At 39.4% G+C, this 23,216-nt stretch overlaps 2 long non-coding RNA genes across 2 annotated transcripts; both read left to right on the plus strand.

Moving 5' to 3' along the window:
• Window positions 1–896: 896 nt before the first annotated feature.
• Window positions 897–4,105, plus strand: LOC139083117 (uncharacterized). Its single transcript, XR_011539687.1, has 2 exons — window positions 897–983; window positions 3,956–4,105. It is a non-coding gene; the product is annotated as an uncharacterized lncRNA (long non-coding RNA).
• A 9,075-nt stretch (window positions 4,106–13,180) lies between these two features.
• LOC139082820 (uncharacterized) lies at window positions 13,181–17,824 on the plus strand. Its single transcript, XR_011539083.1, has 3 exons — window positions 13,181–13,281; window positions 16,831–17,029; window positions 17,471–17,824. It is a non-coding gene; the product is annotated as an uncharacterized lncRNA (long non-coding RNA).
• The last annotated feature ends 5,392 nt before the right edge of the window (window positions 17,825–23,216 follow it).

The following is a 23,216-nucleotide window of genomic DNA, read 5'->3' on the forward strand; positions in this document are numbered from 1 at the left end:
TCCTATTTTTCTTCAGCGAGATGAGGCTGTCATTCTGTCACTGTGAAAAATAAGCATCTTGTTTGTCAATTATACCTCAAGAAAGCTGGGGAAAATATGATTTACAATTTTTAACTAGGAATTAAAGGAACGGCATTGATGGAAAAAAATGTGTAAATAATCGTCTTGATGAGCATGATCACTTTATGTGTCTAATCAGATAAAGGAAGCAGCTAAGCTCCAGAGCAACCTTCCTGACCTTGACATTTGAACATGCCTTTGACCACGCAGTAGATCAGCTTGTGAAATCTAACTTGGAACTCAATTATAATCTTTCCATCTGGGGCTTGTGTTACAGAGAATTTCAAAAAAGTGAAGTTGACTTTGATGCTGAAACAGGGGCCAATTTGGTTTACCTGTACTCAGTTGTCTGTTTGCAAAAGTAGTTAGTTAGATATCACTTTCCTAAAGCCGATCCTGTAGATAACGTCTCTGGGGCTTGGGTCACCAAGTTCACAGGCGGGCTGCTCAAGTTTTTCAGGAAGCGAGAGTCAGCTCCTGGTCCAGTTCAGGCTGGCTGAGGCCAACAAATCATCGACTGGGCCTGCTAACACCGCCATTTTGTGAACATGCATCCTATAAAGACCCATGAAGCTTGACTATGCTTGCACAGATCATCAAGGACCTCACTTCTCACCTCCAGTCATCAACCTTACATTTCAGACCACCTTGCTCCCTACCCCATAAATTCCCTGAGTCTCCACTTTTGGAGAGGCAGATTTGAGACTGGTTCTCCTGCTTCCTTTCTTGGTGGCCTTGTGATTACATCCTTTCTCTTTGCAAACTCGTAGTCTTGGTGATTGGCATAATTGTGAGGCGGGCAAAACAAACCTGGTTCAGTCACAATGCTGGTTTCTCTTCAGTGTTTCCCATACAAACAGGTTCTCATTGCTCATGCGCAAGAGAGAGAAAAATCATCTGATATATTTTATTAATATTTAAAGGTTAGTGAATTTACATTTTATTCCTTCTAGTAATATAGCTGTATTTCATAAGGGTTAACATCAATGTTAATCTAAAGAAATGAATGTCTAAAGGTGAAATTATGAGGACCGTAGTATGTGGATGAGGAAGATATTTTTGTCAAAGAAGTTATCCTATTTACAGGAGGAGCTTTAAAAGTGACATTTTAGACATCAGAAGCTTATGCGTGTTTTTACATTATTCAAAATCCAGATATGTAGTCATGCATGGGATCAATTAATTCTGTTTCTAAGAGTAGAACAAGGCATATAATTTCACAAGAACAATTTACAATTATTTCTGCCAAGTTCCTTCAAAATCCAGACATATTAAAGTCCCAATTCCCCTTGACTTACTGCCCTCAGGGACTTTTACCAGCAGGCCATTCTTTACTGTCTGGGCGCAATAAGAGATCAGAAAATGAATGTTCAAGGCTTAAATCTGAACTGTTCTTAATTAAAATAAAATCTTGTTTATGATTTCTGTTCATTCAAGTCACAAATTGTGCCAACACGACACTAAGCAAATGGCTGATTTACACAATTAATCAAAACATCCAGTAGAATAAAAGGAGCATTGACACGTCTGAATTTCAGGAGAAGATGAAGGATAATCCAGATATTTTCTGGACCCATTTCCATCCTGCCCTTTTCAGTGAAGACCCCCTCTCAAACGCTCTTCCCTTCTCTTAATCTCTCCTTTTCTCTTCGTCCTCCCCCATTTTTCATTCCTTTTTCATTTTTCCTTCCTTTTCTATTCCTTCCATCATCCCCTCTTCCCACCTCCTCCTTCAATCAATGATTTGGTTAATACTTACTGGAAGCTGATCGGTTCCAGGCACTGGGCTAAACGCTGGGGATTACACATGAGAAGGCAGAGTGCCTGCTGTTGTAGTTTTCTAACGCTCAGTAACAAATTACCACAAATTAGTGGCTTGATCCAACGCCCGTTTATTAGCTCCCAACTCTGCATGTCTGAAGTTCAGCATGGCGAGGCTTGGGGTCTCACATGGCCAAATCAAGGTGTAAGCCAGGCTGGATCTCAGGTATAGGTTCCAAGGACCAATCCATTTCCACATTCATTCATGTTGTTGACATAATTCAGTTCCTTGCAGTTATAGGCCTGAGGTCTGGGTTATCTTGCTGTCTGTCATCCAGGGCTTCCCTCAGTTCTTTTTTTTTTTTGAGGAAGATTAGCCTTGAGCTAGCATCTGTTGCCAACCCTCCTCTTTTTTGGCTGAGGAAGATAGGCCCTGAGCTAACAGCTGTGCCCATCTTCCTCTATTTTATATGTGGGATGCCTGCCACAGCATGGCTTGATAAGCAGTGTGTATGTCTATGCCTGCGCTCCGAACTGGTGATCCCCAGGCCGCTGAAGTGGAGCACACAAACTTAACCGCTATGCCACCAGGCTAGCTGCTCCCTCAGCTCTTAAAGCCACCCACATTCCTTTTCATATTGCCCCTCCATCTTCAAGCCAGTAACAGTGTGTCAAATACCCCTCACACTTTGTTTCTCTCTACCTTCCTCTTCAGTGGTCAGCCGGAGAAAACTCTCCACTTTTAAGGGTTGATGTGATTACATTGGGCCTCCCTGACTAATCCAGATCAGTCTTCCTATATAGCAAAATATAATCTCATCGTATTCACAGATCCCAGGGACTCAGGCAGGACATTTGTGGGGTCCCTTGTAGAAAGCTGCTACATCTGCCATCAAGTTGCTCACAGTGTAGTGGGGGCAGGCAAACAACAGCATTACAGTAAGATAACTGTGGTGGTCTAATGGATAAGAGTTTGTGCTCTTACCACAGGGCGCAGGTTCATTTCTCAGTCAAGGAACCACACTACCTGTCTGTCGGTTGTTATACTGTGGCAGCTGTGAGATGCTGTGACACTGAAAGCTATGCCACTGGTATTTCTAATACCAGCAGGCTCACTCATGGCAGACAGGTTTCAGCAAGGCTTCCAGACTAACACAGACTAGGAAGAAGGACCTGGCCACCCACTTCTGAAGAAATTGGCCATGAAAACCCTATGAATAGCAGCGGAGCATTGTCTGATAGCACTGGGCGGTGAGAGGATGGCGCAAAAAGTCTGGGCAGGGTCCTCTCTGCTGTCCACAGGGTCACTGGGAGTTGGATCGACTCGTTTTCACAAAGATAACTGGACAAAAGAGAGCAGGGTAAACAAACTGTGGCATGTCCATACAATGGGATATTATTCAGTCATAGAAAGGAAGGACATTCTGACACATGCTACAACAGGGATGAACCTGGAGGGCATTATGTAAGTGAAATAAGCCAGACACAAAAGGAAAAATATTGTATGATTCCACTCCTATGAGGTGTTTAGAATAGGCAAATTCATAGAGACAGAAGGTAGAGTAGAAGTCACCAGGGGCTGAGGGCAGGGGGAAAGGGGAGGTATCATTTAATGGGTATAGCATTTCTGTTGGGGATGGTGGAAACATTCTGTAAATGATGGTGGTGATGGCCTCACAGCATTGTTAAGATACTTAATAGCACTGAATTGTATACTTAAAAATGGTTTAAAAGACGTTTCATGTTGTGCATAATTTACCACAATAAAAGAAAATTAAAATTTTGAAAAAAATAGAGTGGGGTCATAAAGACACAGCACAACTGCCTCCTGAAGGATCAAAATGTCAGATTGGGCAGGAGATAAGACGAGTCGAGTGCTAGGAGGAAAAGGGCGTGGACTGTGCGGTGGGAGCGTCGTAATTTCAGTTCTCTTTTCGTTATCTCAGGCCTAGAGTAACTTGTTCATTTTGTCCCGATTTGGCCCTCCTTTCTCACACAGGCCACCTGGAAAGCAAGCCTTATCTAACAACCATGGGTAGTTCTAGAACCTCAAGTGCTGGTGGGAAAGGTGTGAATTAAATAGCTGCTATTTATTATATGTCATTTGGTGACCCCGAGCTCACCTTGTTTCTAGGAAACAAAAGACAGAAGGAAACATAGAGACTGAACACTATGCTACGCCCGGAGTTGCGCTTCCTCGCAGAGTCGCGACGCCTCAGTCTCCCTCTGCCAGATAACTACTGTTCTCGCCAGTTTTACCAATAAAATAATTGAGGTTTTGAGAGTTTAGATAATTTCCTCCACGTCAGGCAGCTGGGAAGGTGAAGGGTTTGCCCACCTCAGGGTCTTGTACTATGTCTATCGAGTGTCTATCTTCCTTCTCAACTGTATCATCACGACCACCCCCACACACGTCTGCTTAACATTATTCACCATTATTAAGCAGGGCTACCATGTTCAGCTTCATAGACTGTGCTCTGCAAAAGACCCCAGAGCACCATTCACATAGATTTCAATGTAAAAGATGCTCCCTATGGTTGTACAGTGCCCAACCTGCACAAACACACATGGCAAACCTCTCTTAAGGTTTTGGCTTAAGCATTACTTCCTCGGGGGGGCTGGATAGATCTCCACTCACGCTGCACCTGTATTCTCCTTCAAAGCATCTATAACAAGTACACTTAAGTAGTTATTTTCATAATTAATGTTTGATATCTGACCTCCCTGCGAAACTGTACATTCAATAATGGGAGGCCTCTCATCTGCCTTAAATCCTTTTGAACAAATGGCTGAGGTAGAGCTGCATTTATATGAGTTCAAAGCAAGACTTTTCAGTTGTGATTCACTGACGGCTGTGACTGAAGCCCAGAAGGATGTGGAACTCAAAGAATAGCATACTAGCTCTCTAAACCTAAACTCTTGCATCATTCATTTTTTCTATAGCCTGTTAGATTAATAACATTTTTTGCAATTTTACCAAATACGTTGATCATAATGCTTCCCATGCCTATATTGTCTGCTAAAGAGGCACTGTGCAGAGGCATGTTTGTTCTAGATGCCTGTGCTGGATTGAAGAGTGTCCCCCCAAAATCCACCTGGAACCTCAGAATGTGACCTTATTTAGGAATGGGGTCTTCAGATGTGTAATTAGTTAAGATAAGGTCATACTGGATTGAGGTAGGCCCCAAAATTCAATGACTGGTGATTTTATAGGAGAAAGGAGAGAGAGAGTCAGACACAGAGACAGAGTAGACACAAGAGGAAAGAAGGCCGTGGGACAACAGAGGCGGAGATGGGAGCGATGCAGCCACAAGTCAAGGAACACCAAGGGCTGCTGGCAGCTCCCAGAAGCTGGCAAGAGGCGAGGAATGACTCTTCCTTAGAGCCTTTGGAAGTAGGATGGCCCTCAGACACCTTGATTTCAGACTTCTAGACTCTAAACTGTGAGCGAATAAATTTCTATTGTTTTAAGCCATCCAGTTTCTGGTTCTTTGCTATGGCACTCTTAGGAAACTAATAAACTTTCTATAACCACTTAGGGTCAAGACAATGCTGAGAGCTGTGACAATAGATCTCAAATTTTCAGTAGCTTCTTAACAGAAGTTTGAGACTCAGGAGTGATAGTCTACTGTAGGTGTTCCTGGAGTATTGGTGGCTCTCCTCCACGTGGTGATTCAGGGATCCAGCCTCTTTTTATCTTGTGTTTCCTCTATTGTCTGTGGAAAAAGAAAGAGTGTTTAGAGCACATACTCCCTTTTTAATTTCCTTAAATGACACAAATTTCTGCTCACATTCCATTGGCAAGAACTAATTACTTGGCTCCACTAGATAAAAGAGTAAATACAGTTGCTTTTGAATGGCAATTCTATGTTGTGGAAAGGGAACACAAATTTTGCTGGACAGTCTCTGCTGTCTTGACCTCCCAACCTCATTGATGTGGCCAGTCTGAGCAGTGACCTCATACTTGGCACAAAACAATGAGTTTGTTTAATCAGACTCTCATTCTTAGAAATTTTGTCTTAGAACCTCAGAAACAATCCAGCACTTAGAAGAGGAGCTAAAGCTGAAAGGATATACTCAGAGAGTTGCAGGTAGGGTCATGGCCACACACAATTATGAGAAGCCCAAGTTATGAGGAAACAGAAACTATGAATAATCAAGAACTTTAATGAATATGCAATTCAACAGGAAGAGGATAACGAACTAGCTGACTTCCAAGAGTTGCTAGGTCATATTAATAGCAGAGAGCCAGAGTGAAATCAAAATCCTTCTGCTAGGGCTCCTAAAGCATCTGTGGATCAAGTGCCCAACTCTTCTAAGACTCAAGTGACTGTATTTCCTGTTTCTGGAATCTTCCAACATCCCAGCTGCCATTGTTACACATGTATGCTTACAATATCCTCCCCTATGCTATCTACCTCTTGTGACTTGCATAATTTGAGATAATTATTTCCTGCAATCCAAAGAATATCACAAAAACAGTCATCCTGTACTTATTCCTTATCATCTGCATATTAGAGAGAAAGAAAGCAAATTAACTTGTGGGAGATCTGCAGCTAGTAAACCACACAGCTCTGACTCAGCAGTCCATTCCTTGGATTGCGGGGCCATTCTGCTCCCATGAAAAAGCTCCATGGTCAGCTAAAGTTCACACTGTGTCATTCAGCGTTCTTAGTTGCAGACAACAGAATTCACTCTAGCCACTTTAAGCAGAAAAAGATTGATTACAAGGTATTAGGTAGTGAACAAAACTTGTAGGAGGAAAACTAAGTTCAAATGGAGCCAGGAGAAGAGATCAACCATTCAACGAGGCCGTTCTAGCAAAACCCATAGATGCTTAGCACCTATGGTGGGAACTGCAGAGGAAACATTTCACAGCAGTTGTCCCAGAAGAACCAAACTCCTCTGCCGTTGTACTTGTCTGAAGATCTGATTCCCCCATGTGTGGTTGCCTCCTCATATTGCTCTCTTCTGCTTTCAAGATTTTTCTTAGCAGAATCTAGATTACAAACAGAAACCTAGTTGCAAGAGAGTGTGGGAATGTAGTTTTCAGCGGTCTAGCCTTTGTAATACAGGAGGGCAGGTGAAAGGGGGTTGGAAAGGGTGTCGAATATGCCAATCTCTAATAGCTGCAATCCATATCAACTCCTAGAAACTGACGTACCAGAGGAGAACTCCTGATACACCCAACCACAGTGCGTGGTAGAAGTATTACTCCATAGTGGGTGAGTGAGAGCACTCTCCATGCTTCATCTATGATGACAGTACCTGAGTGAGAGCATGGACCAGTTCTTCTGAACTTAGTGTACTCACTGATCTGAAGGACTCTGACAGTGAAGTCAATTTATGTACCATCCTTTAGGGTAAGATAGAGAGCAATGATCACCAGCACTGGTCATCAGGTCACTAGAGATTCTTGTGAAAATATTTTTTTAATATTTTTTGTATTTATTTTCAGATGTACATCATAATATATTTCAAACTCTGTGCAGATTACATCATGTTCACCACCCAAAAACTAATTATAGTCCATCCCCTCACAGGTGAGCCTAATCACCCCTTTTGCCCTCCCCCTCCCCTCTTCTCCTATGGTAACCACCAATCCAATCTCCAATGCCATGTGTTTGTTTGTCATTGTTTTTATCTTCTACTTATGAATGAGATCATATAGAATTTGACTTTCTCCCTCTGACTTATTTCACTCAGCATAATACCCTCAAGGTCCATCCATGTTGTCACAAATGAGCAGATTTAATCATTTCTTATGGCTGAGTAGTATTCCATTTGTATATATACCACATCTTCTTTATGCATTCGCCCCTTGATGGGCACCTACATTGCTTCCAAGTCTTGGCTATTGTGAATAATGCTGCAACGAACATAGGGGAGCATGTATCTTTATGCATTTGTGTCTGCAAGTTCTTTGTATAAATACCCAGCAGTGGAATAGCTGGATCATATGGTAGATCTATTCTTAATTTTCTGAGGAATCTCCATACTGTTCCATAGAGGTTACACCAGTTTGCACTCCCACCAGGAGTGTTTGAAGGTTCACTTCTCTCCACATCCTCTCCAACACTTGTTTCCTGTCTTGTTAATTATAGCCATTCTGATGGGAGTGAGGTGAAGTCTCATTGTAGTTTTGATTTGCATTTCCCTGATACTTAATGATGCTGAGCATCTTTTCATGTGCATGTTGGCCATCTGTATATCTTCTTTGGAGAAATCTCTGTTCAGATCTTTTGCACATTTTTTAATTGGGTTGTTAGCTTTTTTGTTGTTGAGATGTATGAGTTCTTTGTATATTTTGGATATTAACCCTATATCTGATATATGCTTTGCAAATATCTTTTTCCAGTTGTTAGGTTGTCTTTTCATTTTCTTGATAGTTTCCTTTGCTGTGCAGAAGCTTTTTAGTTGATGTAGTCCCATTTGTTTATTTTTTCTATTGTTCCCCTTGCCGGGTCAGACATGGTATTTGAAAAAATGCTGCTAAGACCAATGTCAAAGAGCATACTGCCTATGTTTTCTTCTTAGAATTTTCATGGTTTCAGATCTTACATTCAAGTCTTTAATCCATCTTGATATCATTTTTGTGTATGGTGTAAGATAACGGTCTACTTTCATTCTTTTGCATGTGGCTGTCCAGTTTTCCCAATACCATTTATTGAAGAGACTTTCCTTTTTCCATTATATGTTCTGGGCTCCCTTGTTGAAAAATAGTTGTCCATACGTGTGTGGGTTTCTTTTTGGACTCTTGGTTCTGTTCCATTGATCTATGCGTCTGTTTTTGTGCCAGTACCATGCTGTTTTGGTTACTATAGCTTTGTAGTATATTTTGAAATCAGGGAGTGTGATACCTCCAGCTTTGTTCTTTTTTCTCAGGAATCCTTTGGCCATTAGGAGTCTTTTGTTGTTCCATATAAATTGAGGATTCTTTGTTCTATTTCTGTGAAAAATGTTGTTGGGACGTTGATAGGGATTGCATTGAATCTATAGATTGCTTTAGGAAGTATGGGCATTTTAACTATGTTAATTTTTCTAACCAAGAGCATGGAATATCTTTCCATTTCTTTGTGGTTTCTTCAATTTCTCTCAACAATGTCTTATAGTTTTCAGCGTACAGATCTTTCACCTATTTCGTTGAGTTTATTCCTAGGTATTTTGTTCTCTGGCTAAGACTTCTTCCAATACTATGTTAAATAAGAGTGGTGAAAGTGGGCATCCTTGTCTGGTTCCTGTTCTTGGAGGAATAGCTTTCAGTTTTTCTCTATTGAAAATGATATTATGTAGGTTTGTCATATATAGCCTTTATTGTGTTGAGATATTTTCCTTCTATACCCATTCTATTTAGAGTTTTTATCATAAATGCATGCTGTATCTTGTCAAATGCTTTCTCTGCGTCTATTGAGATGATCATGTGATTTTTATTCTTCATTTTGTTAATGTGGTGTATCACGTTGATTGATTCGTGGATTTTGAACAATCCCTGCATCCCTTGAATAAATCTCACTTGATCATAGTGTGTGATCTTTTTAATGTATTGTTGTATTCCATTTGCTAGTATTTTTTTGAGGATTTTTGTCTCGATGTTCGTCAGTGATATTGGCCTGTAATTTTCTTTTTTTGTGTTGTCCTTATCTGGTTTTGGTATCAGGGTAATGTTGGCTTCTTAGAATGAATTAGGAAGCTTTCCCTCCTCTTCAACTTTTTGGAAGAGTTTGAGAAGGATAGGTGTTAAGTCTTGTTTGATTGTTTGATAGAATTCACCAGGGAAGCCATCTGGTCCTGGAGTTTTATTTTTTGGAAGATTTTTGATTACTGTTTCAATCTCCTTGTTGATGATTGATCTATTGAAATTCTCTATTTCTTCTTGACTCAGTTTTGCTAAGTTGTGTGATTCTAAGAATTTATCCATTTCTTCTATATTACCCAATTTGTTTGCATATAGCTTTTCTTAGTATTCTCTTATAATCTTTTGTATTTCTGAGGTGTTGTAATTTCTCCTCGTTCATTTCTGTTTTTATTTGTTTGAGCCTTCTTTCTTTTTGGCTTGATGAGTCTAGTCTGAATTGCTGTCAACTTCCCTCTTAGAATGGCTTTTACAGTATGCCATATATTTTGGCATGTTATATTTTCATTTCCATTTGTCTCCAGATATTTTTTTATTTCTCCTTTGATTTCTTCATTGACTCAATCATTGTTCACTACCATTTTGTTTAATCTCCACATTTCTGTGGCTCTTCCAATTTTCTTGTTTCTAGTTTCTAGTTTCATACCTTTGTGGTCAGAAAAGATGCTTGGTAATATTTCGATCTTCTTAAATTTATTGAGACTAGTTTTGTGGCCTAATATGTGATCAGTCTTGGAGAATGTTCCATGAAAATTTGAAAAGAATGTGTATTCTGCAGTTTTTGGATGGAATGTTCTGTATATATCTATTAAGTCCATCTGGTCTAATGTGTCATTTAAGGCCAACGTTTCCTTATTGATCTGCTGTTAGATGATCTATCCATTGATGTAAGTGGAGTATTAAAGTCCCCTATTATTATTGTGTTACTGTCTATTTTTCCTTTTAAGTCTGTTAATAATTGCTTTATATATTTAGGTGTTCCTATGTTGGGTGCATAAATATGTACAAGTGTTATATCATCTTGTTAGATTGTTCCCTTTCTCATTATGTAGTGCCCTCCTTTGTCTCTTATTACAGTTTTTGTTTTTAAGTCTATTTTGTCTGATAGAAATATTGCTACCCCAGCTTTCTTTTCTTTGCCATTTTCATGGATCATCTTTGTCCATCACTTCACTTTCAGTTTGTGAGTGCCTTTAGGTCTGAAGTGTGTCTCTTGTATGCAGCATATATATGGGTCTTGTTTTTTATCCAATCGGCCCCCCTATGCCTTTTGATGGGAGCATTTAGTTCATTGACATTTAAAGCAGCTGTTGATAAATATGTATTTATTTCCATTTTGTTACTTTTTTTCTGGGTGGTGGAGTAGTTCTTCTTTGTGCCTTTCTTCTTCTCTTGCTCTCTTCCCTTGTGGTTTGATGACTTTCTTTAGTAATATGTTTGGCTTCCTTTCTTTTACTTATTTGTGTATTTATTATATGTTTCTGGTTCGTAATTACCATGAAGCTCATATATAATAATATCTGTATATAGCAATCTCTACTGTGTTGATAGTCTCTTTAGTTTGACATCTTTCTAAAAGCTCTACTCGTTTACTCCCCTCCTCCTACATTTTATGTTTATGATATCATAGCTAATCTCTTATTTTGCTTTGTATCCATTACCCCCTTATCATTGAAATAGGTAATTTTAGTACTTTTGTCTTTTGACCTTCATATTAACATCATAGGTGATTGATCTGTTACTTTTACTGTAATTTTGCCTTTACCAGTGATTTTGTTGCTTTTTTTTAATAATTTTCTTATTCCTATTTGTGGTCTTCTCTTTCCCACTTAAATAAGTCCCTTTAGCATTTCTTACAGAACTGGTTTCTTGCTGATAAACTTCTTTAAGTTTTGCTTGTCTGAGAAGCTCTTTATCTCTCCTTCCATCCTGAATCATAACCTTGCTGGATAGAGTTTCTTGGCTGTAGGTTTTTTCCTTTCAGCACTTTAAGCATATGGTGCCACTCTCTTCTAGCCTGTAGGATTTTGACTGAGAAGTCAGCTGATAGCCTTATTGGATTTCCTTTTTATGTTACTTGTTGCCTTTCTCTTGCAGCTTTTAGGATTCTCTCTTTATCTTTAATTTTGGACATTTTAATTATAGTGTGTCTTGGTGTGGGCCTCTTTGGGTTTATCTTGTTAGGTGTTCTCTGTGCTTCCTATACTTGGATGTCTGTTTCCTTCTTTAGGTTAGGAAAGTTTTCAGCTATTACTTATTCAAATAGATTCTTTGCCCCTTTGTCTCTCTTCTCCTTCTGGAACACCTATAATACAAATGTTAGTGTGCTTGATATTGTCCGAGAATTCCCTTAGACTGTTCTCATTCTTTTTATTTCTTTTTTCTTTTATCTGTTTAGCTTGGGGGATTTCCTCTAGTGTTTCATCCAGCTCACTGATCCATTCTTCTGTTTCATCTGCTCTGCTCTTGAGTCTCACCAGTGAATTTTTCATTTCCAGTGTTGTATTCCTCATTTCTGATTGGTTCTTTTTTATATTTTCCAATTCTTTGCTGACGTTCTCACTGCATTCATCTAGTCTTCTCTCAAGATCAGTGAGCATCCTTATGACTTTTTGTTTGAACTCTTTGTCAGGTAGATTGTTTATTTGTTTCATTTAGTTCTTTTTCTGGTAACACATTTCTTTAATCATATCACTCTCCAGTTCAGAAACCTAAGCAATTTTCCATTGTTTGAAAAATAACAAATTTCTAACAGTTGGAGCCCTCTATGTTCTGGAACAAAGCTAGCTTTCCAGTTCATATAGATTTTACATTTTGTGGTCAAGCTGGTCTCTTGCTTGTCCCCCAAAATGCATGGCCATTGCCTACCTCTGTATGTTTCTTCCTGTTGCTTTCTCTGCTGAAATCATCTCTGACTCTTAAAGTTAAACTTTTTCTACAAGATCCACACCCTTATCATCAGCTTATTCTATAAGCTTTTCTGGACCACCCTAGCCAGGAGCAACCTCTTCATCCCTAACAACCTCAGAAGCTCTATTACAGCACTAACCACATGCTCTCTTATGTTATGGGTTTTGGTATATATGTTTTTCAGCTTTTGCTTCAACCTCTTCCCAAGTCTTGGGGTCAGGAACTATAGCTGAGTCATCTTTATACCCCAAAAATTTCCTTGTCCAATGATTTACACAGAGCAGGGATTTAATGTGTCTTAGTTGTGTGCATGCCCATACATATGAATGAATTAGGAGCATTAAGAGTAAAGAGTTATGTTACCTATAATTTGAATGTAGGTGATCAAATTGACCATACTCAACTGTAGTTTTATATATACATATTATGGAGTTTGTATACTGACATTTCTACATTTGTAAAGAAATCAATCACCTGATCCTAATTTTCAGTGTTTTACCATGCTCTGCATTCAACAGTGAAGGAGGAATATGTGTCAGAGGAAGCAATGGCTCTCTAGTTACGTGAAACATGTTCAGGATTTTGTACAATGGTTTGCCGTTTGTCAAAGCTAACAGGCTCCTCAGCAAAAAAAAAAAAGCCACATCAGATGAATTATGGTTTCCTTCTTGCTCTCAGAGCAGCAGTAACCCATGGCCACGTTAGTTAGAGCATAGAGTCGTTAACCACTGTTACAAGAGACTCAGCCTTGACGTGGAAACACTTCAGCAGCTCTTTAGCAGAAGGCTAACATATCTGGGTTACTCAGTGTCAAATACATTTTGTGCACCTCTGTGGGACTGCCTGAAACAAAGTGAAGTTACTGAGGCCTGCAAAGTATGGGAAATTGACTCCCAGAGAAACTCCTTCAATGTCAGGTAACTGGATATGTGTGCCATGACATTTTTAAAATGTGTATGTATCTATGGTTATAAATCAAGGTATATTCTTAGCTAGATTGAAGGCTGCTCATGGATCTGCTCTTTTTCCTACAAAAGATGTTGAGCTTTGTTTGTTTTTCTCTCTGAGGAGCAGCACCTTATAATGCCACATAATTCCAAGAGATATCAGAAAGCAATCTTGTGTGTTCCCTCATGAGTTTCAAGAGCCAATCTCTCAGGGAAAGGGGAGAATTTTGTGATTTATCAGCTGCCTTGTTTAAACACTTCACAAGTGAATTATTGCAATCTACATGAGGCACTCAAAATAACAACTTTCTCTAAACACTAACCTTCACTCAATCACTGAATAAGAGGACAGGGAACTATGACCAGCATAAAATGGCAGTCCTTTACTTGAAGCCCAGAAAAGATTCATAAAATCATTAAATTCTCCCACAAGTCACTATATTAAAAGGGAAAAACTTGATCAAAGAAGGAACATAGTTAAAGGGAAACAATTGGCATATTATTTTGACTAGTAGGATTGACAAATTTTAATAAAATTAGATGATTGAGATATTACAGTCAGGAGGTCTCTTGGAACAAGGAAGAGAAAATTTTCAGCTGTAATTCTTAGATATTTTTTGTCATTGTCTTTATACTTTATATCCAAGATGAACATAAGGACAATTTAAAATAGTACTTAGTGGAACAATACTGATTGTCTATTGTGCTATTCCAGGTAGAGAGAGTAAAATTCTCTCCTAACTGCCCAAAGGAAATAAGCTCGAAATAAAGATGAGAAAATCCAGCCTGCTTCAGTGCCACTAGAGGAAGAAAAAAGAAAAAAAAATACCATAAGAACAGTAAAATGTAGTCATGATATGTTGTCTTGGATATCTCACCTTGTACTCAATGAAGAAACAAGTGTGAAGAATGACAGAATTTTTTCTTCACTGATTTCTAGGAGGAGAGAAAACATTACATTCAAACAAGACAATCATGAGTTTTGTAGTAATAACAGAAGTCTTCTAAAGACAGCATTGTTTATTGAGTATTATGTATGTATCAGGCACTACTCTACACTTTCTATAAATTATTACTAATTATAACAACCAACTGAGAATAAGTATTACTATATTGCTGTTTTCGTTTTACAGAAGAGGAAACTATTGCTCAGTAAAGATCAGAAGTGTATCCAGAGCACCACAGCTAGTAACTTATGGTGCTGGCTTCAAACCCAGATCTGTGATACTAAAACCTGTGCTCTTTCCATCATATTACAGTAATTCCCAACAGACTGGCCCCAGCAACAGAGAAACAGTCTAGGGTGTATCTTAACTATACGGCACAGAGCTACATGGTATATGAAAGAAATTTCTAGACGTGGTCTCCAGTTTTGTATGGAGCTCAGAGTTTAAGAACCACCCTGATATGAGCAAAGTGAAAGACCATATTTGGGTAATTGCCTTATATACAAATTAAATTAATAAATAGACAGGTGTCCGCAATCAGAAGACTTCCTATCACTATACCACCCCCATGGAAATACAAATTTTCCTTTCCAGGCTGTCCTTTATTTCTCCGTGTTAGCATTTATCTCCCTATTTGCATATCACAAATTCTCTCCTTGCTGGTGTCCAGCTATATGGGGCAAAAACCACATGCATTCAGCTTACAAAGTGCGATCTCAGTTCCCTGCCCTTCTTGGGGTGGCTTTACACCCCTCTCATTCTTTCACAGTGTGCTCTTCTTTCTATTCCTCTTGTCCACTGGTGACTCTACCAACCCTGGAACTTGAGGATCCTTGGGAATTTCTCACAGGGCTCTGGACCCACTCTAAGATCCAAGCCAAAATGGTTTTCTTCTAAAATGTAGAGGCTCTGCATTTGAAGTCTTTCTGCCTTCCTGGATTTATCAGTTTTTTAGACCATGTTCTCTTTTCTAGCTGACTTGACCTTTGCTGAGAGATGAAAATGTTTTTGGCCACATCCTGTCTCCTTTAACCCTCGCTCATATCACAATGCATTCTGCTCCCCTGATCTTGAAAATTCTTATTGCATACCTCCCTCTGCCACCTTAGCTTTCTCTCTTATATAGACTGTCTACCAAACTAGCCCATTATCTACTTGCCCATATGTACTCCTCCTTCTGTCAGACAAAATTAGACTCATACTTGCTTGTAATTTAGAGAGAACAATTTTTGCCACATTACTATCACCTTAAAGGAGCTCCCAAGCAGCTCAGTGAAAAATCCACAAACTTCTTTTTTTTAAATCCACTGACTTTTGTATTGCCCAAAACCTTTGCTGGAAGAATCCCCAATGTTGAATCTGATCACATGTCAGGCCTCCATTGGCCACCACATTGGCATCCTGGCTGGGCAGCATTCTGTGTACCTGTCAGCTGAAGCATCCTCTTTCAATTGCCCCTAACCAGGTTGGCTTGTTTCTCTAAAGGACCCCAGGTGGGATAAAATCTAAATGGTTCTTCCTCTCTCTCTTGCCATTCTCTCCTCCTCCCTCTTTTTCTTACTTTAGACACAATCTGTATGATCCACAAAACCTAACATTGACTCTGTTGCATTATGTGTCTCTTTTTATGTGTAAGTTTTTGTTTTTGTTTCTTTAAAGATTGGCACCTGAGCTAACAACTGTTGCCAATCTTTTTTTCTTCTCCTCCCCAAAGCCCCCCAGTACCTAGTTGTATATTCTAGCTGTAGGTCCTTCTGGTTGTGCTATGTGGGACACCACCTCAGCATGGCCTGATGAGCGGTGCATGTCTGCTCCCAGGATCTAAACCAGCAAAACCCTGGGCCGCTGAAGCAGAGTGCACAAACTTAACCACTCAGCCATGGGGCCAGCCCCCTATGTGTAAGTTTTATATCCCAAATAGACTGAAGACTCCTTTAGAGCAGGAGCCTTGTCCTATCATCTTTATGCCCCCTACAATATCTAGCATGATAAATCTGTTCTTTAATTTTAATTGATCTGCAGGTGGAGCTGAGCTATTTATAGCATCATCAGGTACTTTTGATAATTGAAGATGAGGAGATTCTGCACAATCCTAAAGCCTTTCTTCATAGATGGAATTTGTTTTAAGGAAGCAAAAAACAAAGATACGTCTGGGAACTTTGACTGAGGGGAATTGGCATTTAAACTACATCTACTGGCTCCAATATTGGCACCAGGTTAACATTCAGTTTCTGGAACTCTTCATTTCACTTGGGTTCCAATTATTCTTGCTCTCTCATCAAAAATGTAAATTCCCTTGTAGGATCGTGCGGAACAGACACTTAATATTTACTCATCATTCTCCTAATTGGTTTCCCAATCAATAGTTACTACAGTTGAAAATTGTCATTGCTATGTCTTAGAAAACAAAGATTATATGGAACCAAAACTGTAAAGGCACAAAAGTGATCATAAAACACACATTTTAGGTATATGCAATAAATTTAACAAATATTAAGGGCTTTGATCTGAATGTCTGTGTCCTCCTAAAATTCACATGTTGGAATCCTTACGCCCGATGTTATGGTGTTAGAAGGTGCGGCCTTTGAGAGGTGATGAGGTGTTGACGGTGGAGGCCTCACGAATGGGATCAGTGCTCTTGTAGAAGACATCCCAGAAAGCTGCCTAGCCCCCAGTCCACCGTGCAAGGAGACGAGAATTCTGCAGCCCCGAAGAGAGCGTTCATCGGACGATGCTGGCACCTTGATCTCGGCTGTCCAGGCTCCAGAACTGTGAGAAATAAATTTCTGTTGTTTATAAGCCACCTAGTCTGTGGTATTTTGTTACAGCAGCCTGAGTGGACTAAGAACAGACTTTGTTGTCATTTTAATCTATCATGACCAGATTTCAATCTATTCACCAAATAATTCAGGCACCTTGACAATATAATTTCAAGGTAGCTAAAATCTATAAAATTAAATAGCTAGATTTTAATTTGTATTTACTTTATTAAAAATGTAAATGTGTTCTATTTAATAACGGTTATTTTCACTAGCTGTTCCATTCTATATTACTCAGTCAATATTATTGTAAAGTTTCCATACTTTATACCAGGCACCATTTGCTCCTACCCACCTAAGAAAAGGTGATGTTCTCTATATGGCTTTAAAAAAACTGTTTTCAATATCAAAAAACTTTCTTTCTCCCCTTCTCTGTCATACTTTCTCCCTTAGGTCGGCCAAGGATGATGATTACAACATGGGAGTATCTTCGCAGTTTTCCTATTCTCAGAAGTTTTCCACATTTAGTGTCTCAAGAGCCCATTTAAAATAGGTATATTACGGGCTTATTTTCTGGATGTACCTAATCTACACCACCTGTTCAGGTTGTTATCAACTTTCCCTGACTTTTTCCTTACAAATGGACCTTGGAGTCAATATTTAAACACATTATATCTAGCCTCTCAATGCGTTAATTTGGTAAGTAGAATTTTATTTCTTAAATTCCAGTAAATCTTCATTTAAAATTCTTTAATATCTGGAGTTCATGGTGTTGAGCAAATTTCTCTCAGCATGTTTAATCCCAACATTATACCCTGAGAATATTAGTTTCTCACGGATGAATGAATCCACCATCCTACACCATCATACTAATTGATTAACATTCACCCCATTTATTTATTCAGCTAATAATACTTGAGCACCTACTATGGGCCAGATACTGTGTTAGATACTGAGCGCACAAAAGTGCAAAAAGACAAAGGGAAGGCAGAAATCTGTTAAGTGCCACAAAAGCAATAAACTCTGGAAGTAAATAGGAGGGGCATCTAACTTAACCTTGCGGGGAGGGGGAGCAGGGGCGGGGGGAGGAGGGAGTAGTGTGCTGATTAAGAGAACATTCCCAGAGGAAAAAGACCAAAGCTGAAATCTGGAAGTTGAGCAGGAATTATCCCGGGAAGTGGAGGGAGGAGGTAATGAAGTTAACACTCACAGAGCCTCCTCTGGGCCACTTACTGTTCTTTGCTTACAGTAACTCGTAGAATCTTCAAAACAACCAGACAATGCAGGTACTACTAGAATATACAGATGAAGAAACTGTGGCACATCAAGGTCAGATAACTTGCTTGAGGTCACACAGCTGGTAAACACAGTCAGACATCACGTCCAAGCATCTGAGCCCTGCTTGTACTGTCTTTTCCAGCAGAGACAACACAGCCCCAGGGGCAACAGTAAGAAAAATAGACCTTACCTTTGCTGAGCACTTTGTCAAGTTCCTGGCATGCATGACTTCATTTATCCTTTGTATTATCCTATGAATTAAGTGCTGTTATTTGCCTCATCATTACAACTGTAGCTTCAAAGGCTTAAAAAGATTGAGTAAACACAGTGAGATACTACTTCACACGCACTAAAATGGCACACACAAAAAAACACGGAACATTACAAGCGATGGTGAGGATGTGAAGAAATTGGAACCCTCGTCCGCTGTTGATAGGCATGTAAAATGCTGCTGCCACTGTGGAAAACAGTTTCATTGTTCCTCAATAAGTTAAACATAGAACTACCATAGGACCCAGCAGTTCCACCCTTGGGTGTATACCCAAAAGAACTGAAAACAAGTGTTCAAAAAAAAACTTGCACACAAATTTTTTTTATTTTTAACTTTTTATTTTATTTTATTTTATTTTTTGAGGAAGATTAGCCCTGAACTAACATTTGCTGCCAATCCTCCTCTTTTTGCTGAGGAAGACCTGTCCTGAGCTAACATCCATGTCCGTCTTCCTGTACTTCAGATGTGGGACACCTGCCACAGCATGATTTCTCAAGCAGTGTGTAAGTCCGCACCCAGGATCTGCATCAGTGAACTGTGGGCCACCGCAGTGGAATGTGTGAATTTAACCGCTGCACCACCGGGACGGCCTCTGTCAGTTTATTTTTTCATTTTTTTATTTTTTGGGTTGGAAGATTGGCTCTTAGCTAACACCTGTGCCAATCTTCCTCTATTTTGTATGTGGGATGCCACCACAGCATGGCTTGATGAGCAGTGTGTAGGTCTGTGCCTGGTATCCCAACTTGCGAACCCCAGGCTACTGAAGCAGAGTGCATGAACTTAACCACTACACCACTGGGCCAGCCCTGCACACAAATATTAATAGCAGCACTATTCACAATAGCTGAAAGGTAGAAAGAACCCAAAAGTCTAATCAACTGATAAATGGATAAGCAAAATGTGGCATATCCATACAGTTGAACATTATTTGACCATAAAAAGGAATGAAGTGCTGATACATGCTAAAACACGGATGAACCTTGAAAACTCTATGCTAAGTAAAAAAGCCAGATGCAAAAGGTGACATATTGTATGATTCCATTTATATGGAATATTCGGAGTTGGCCAATCCATAGAGACAGAAAGCAGATTAGTGGCTGCCAGGGGCTGCAGGGAGGGAGAATGAAAAATGATTGCTTAATGGGTATGGAGTTTCCTTTTTGTGGTGTTGAAAATGTGTGGAACTAGATAGTGGTGATGGCTGTACAGCATTATGAATGTACTAAATGTTGCTAATGGTAAGTTTTATGTTATGTGGATTTTACCAAAATATTTTAAAAGGGAAAAAGATATGGTAAGAAAGAAAAAAATTGAGTAACTTGCTCAGGACTGGACAGCACATCAAAGAAATGGTGTTTTTGAAATCATGTAGGAAAGACATGTCAGGAACTCCAAGTTGTGACTTCAGTGAGGTGTATGTGGGTGGTGGGGGGGCGCAGGGGAAGGGCAAAAGTTGAGGCAGGAGGATGAATCAGAGTCTCCATCATGAAGACACCTTGCAAGGTGATGTAAATAACCCTAGAAGTACAGACACAGGAATGGGAGCCCTGAGGGAAGAGATAAGTGTCACCGACCTGTCATTTTAGTAAGGTCTTTCCCCATTACATACTCCTCCCTATATGAACTGTGTCCTCTAGGTTTCCTGATAGAGAAAGTGACCAGTGAAACAGAATAAACCTAGCGGTTAGTCAATAGCCATCCTCCATCTCCAACTGAACAGTGAAAATAGAAATAATTTATTTCAAAGCTCAAATACCTCATCTGTAAAATGAGGATAATAATAATAGTTTCTATTTCATAGGTTTGCCAAAGGATCAAATGAGTTAATATATACAAAGTCCTTGGAATAGTGCCTGGCACTGTCAATGCCGGATAAATGTTGGCTATTACAGTCATACAATGCACAACAATGTTTTGGTCAGTGATGGACCGCCTATCGATGTTGATCCCATAAGATTATAATGGAGCTGAAAAATTCCTGTCACTGCGTGATGTCATAGCCATCATAATGTCACAGCAAAATACATTATTCATGTGTCTGTGGTGATACTGGTGTAAACAAACCTACTGCATTTCGGGTCGTATAAAAGTATAGCACATACAATTATGCACAATACATAATACTTGATAATGATAATAAATGACTATGTTACTGGCTTATGTATTTAATATACTTTTTATCATTATTTTAGAGTGTTCTCTCCCTACTCATAAATAAAAAGTTTACTATAAAACAGTATGCCATGTTACACCAGCAGCAGCCTCATACAGCTCGTGTTTACTGTGTCTCTTGATTGCATCATTTTCTCTTGTTCTTGATTTAGTCTCATGTTGTTTTGTTCATCATGGCCCCCTAAGCATACAAAATTCACTAATGTTGGCAGTAAGAGGCAGCGTCAAGTGATTGACCTGGAAATGAAATTAAAAGTGATTAACGGCTACGAAGGTGGAAAATCAGTGATGGTTATAGCTTGCCAGTCAGGCATATGCCATTCCACCATAGCTACAATCTTAAAGAACAAGAATAAAGTGATAGAAGCTGTTAAAGGATCTGCTTTATTGAAGGCAACAAGACTAACAAAAATTTGAGAAGGGCCTATATCAGAAATGGAGAAACTTCTAATGACCTGGACTGAAGACCAGACACAGGAGCATATCCCTCTCAGCACCATGACAATCACAGCCAAAGCAAAAAGTTTACTTGTGATATTGAAAGAAAAGACTGGATCCAACTACAATGTTGAATTTACTGCTAGCTCTGGGCGGTTTAAACAATTCAGGAATGATTATTTATTACACACTGTGAAAGGAGTGGTGAATCTGCAAGTGCTGATGTGAAGGCAATGAAGAATTTTTGGAAACTCTAGATAAGCTGACTGTGGAGGAAAATTACTTGCCAGAACAAATATTCAATATGGGTGAAAGCTCCCTATTCTGGAAATGGATGCCTGAAAGGATGTTAATCCATAGGGAGGCCAAGTCAATGCCAGGTTTCAAGGCTTAACAATCTTGCTTGGGGGTAATGTTGCAAGCTACATATTGAAACCCTTTGTGATCTGACACAGTGAGAACCCCAGGGCCTTCAAGCATATCAATAAGCACACAATTCCAGTATTCTACATGAGCAATAAGAAGTCATGGATGACCCAGCTCCTCTTCTGAGATGCCCTCCTGAGTTGCTATGCCAGCGAAATGGAGAAGTACTGTTTGGAGAATAAAATACATTTCAAGATTTTGCTTATTGTTGATAATGCTCCTAGACTGCCTTACTTTATTGCTGATCGCCATCCCAATATCAAAGCGGTGTTTCTCCCTCCAAATACTACCTCTTTGATCCGTCAGTTGGGTTCTAGCAGTTTTTAGGGCCTACTACTTGAGGAGGACCTTTGCCCAGGCTATTGCTGCAACTGAGAAGATGCTGATGCAACTCTGGAAGGATTACAGGATCTATGGCTGCATCAAGACCCTATGGGCTTGGGATGATGCCACCAAAGAGCGTATAAATGGCACCTGGAAGAAGACACTCAAGAGGTTCGTCCATGACTTCAAAGGATTTGCCAAGGATGACGAGGTTGCAAAAATCCACAAGGCTGTGTTTAAGATGGCAAACAGCTTTAACCTAGGTGTGGATGAGGATGACATTGAGGAACTCCTAGAGGTGGTTCCTGAAGAACCGACTAATGGGGAGTTGTTGGAACTGGAATAGAAAAGCGTGGCTGAAGAAGAGGCAAGAGAAAAGGAAACTGCAGGAAAGGAAAAAGAAGAAAAACACCCAAGAAAATTCACATTGAAGGGTTTAGCAGAAGACTTCACACACCTCGACAAGCTCCTTACAAAGTTTGAAAACATGTAACCCAACATTGAAATATTTTTATTAATAGAGAGAAATGTTCATGGTGCATTATCTGCTTACAAGCCAATCTATGATGAAAAAGGAAATCAAGTAAACCACCATGGACATATTTCTGAAAAGAGTCTCACCTCCTTGAGAAGAGCCTCAATCAGGTCCTTCAGGAGGTGTTCCGGAAGAAGGCATTGGTGTCACAGGAGATGACAGCTCCACGCATGTTATTGCCCTGAAGATCTTCCAGTGGGACAAGATGCAGAGGTGGAAGACAGTAATATTGATGAGCCTGACCCTGTGTAGGCCTAGGCTGTGTGTTTGTGTCTTAGTTTTCAACAAAAATGTTTAAAAAGCAAAAAATAAAAAATTTTTAAATAGGAAAAAACATATAGAATAAAGATATAAACAAAGAAAATGTTTTTGTACAGCTGTACAATGTGTTTGTGTTTTAAGCTAAATGTTATTACAAAAGTTTTAAAAAATTAAAAAAGTTTATAAGGTAAAAAAGTTACAGTAAGCTAAGATTAATTTACTATTGAAGAAAGAAAAATATTTTTTTATAAATTTAGTGTAGCCTAAATGTACGGTGTTTATAAAGTTTACGGTAGTGTCCAGTAACGTCCTAGGCCTTCACATTCACTCACCACTCACCCACTGACTCACCCAGAGCGACTGCTAGTCCTGCCGGCTCCATTCATATGTAGGACGCTTAATTACCTTGTAAGAGCCCTGTACAGGTATACCATCTTTTACCTTTAAACCATATTTTTACTGTAGCTTTTCTATGTTTAGATATGATTAGATAC

This window comes from Equus przewalskii, chromosome 4, assembly GCF_037783145.1.
Source record: "Equus przewalskii isolate Varuska chromosome 4, EquPr2, whole genome shotgun sequence".
NCBI lineage: Eukaryota > Metazoa > Chordata > Mammalia > Perissodactyla > Equidae > Equus > Equus przewalskii.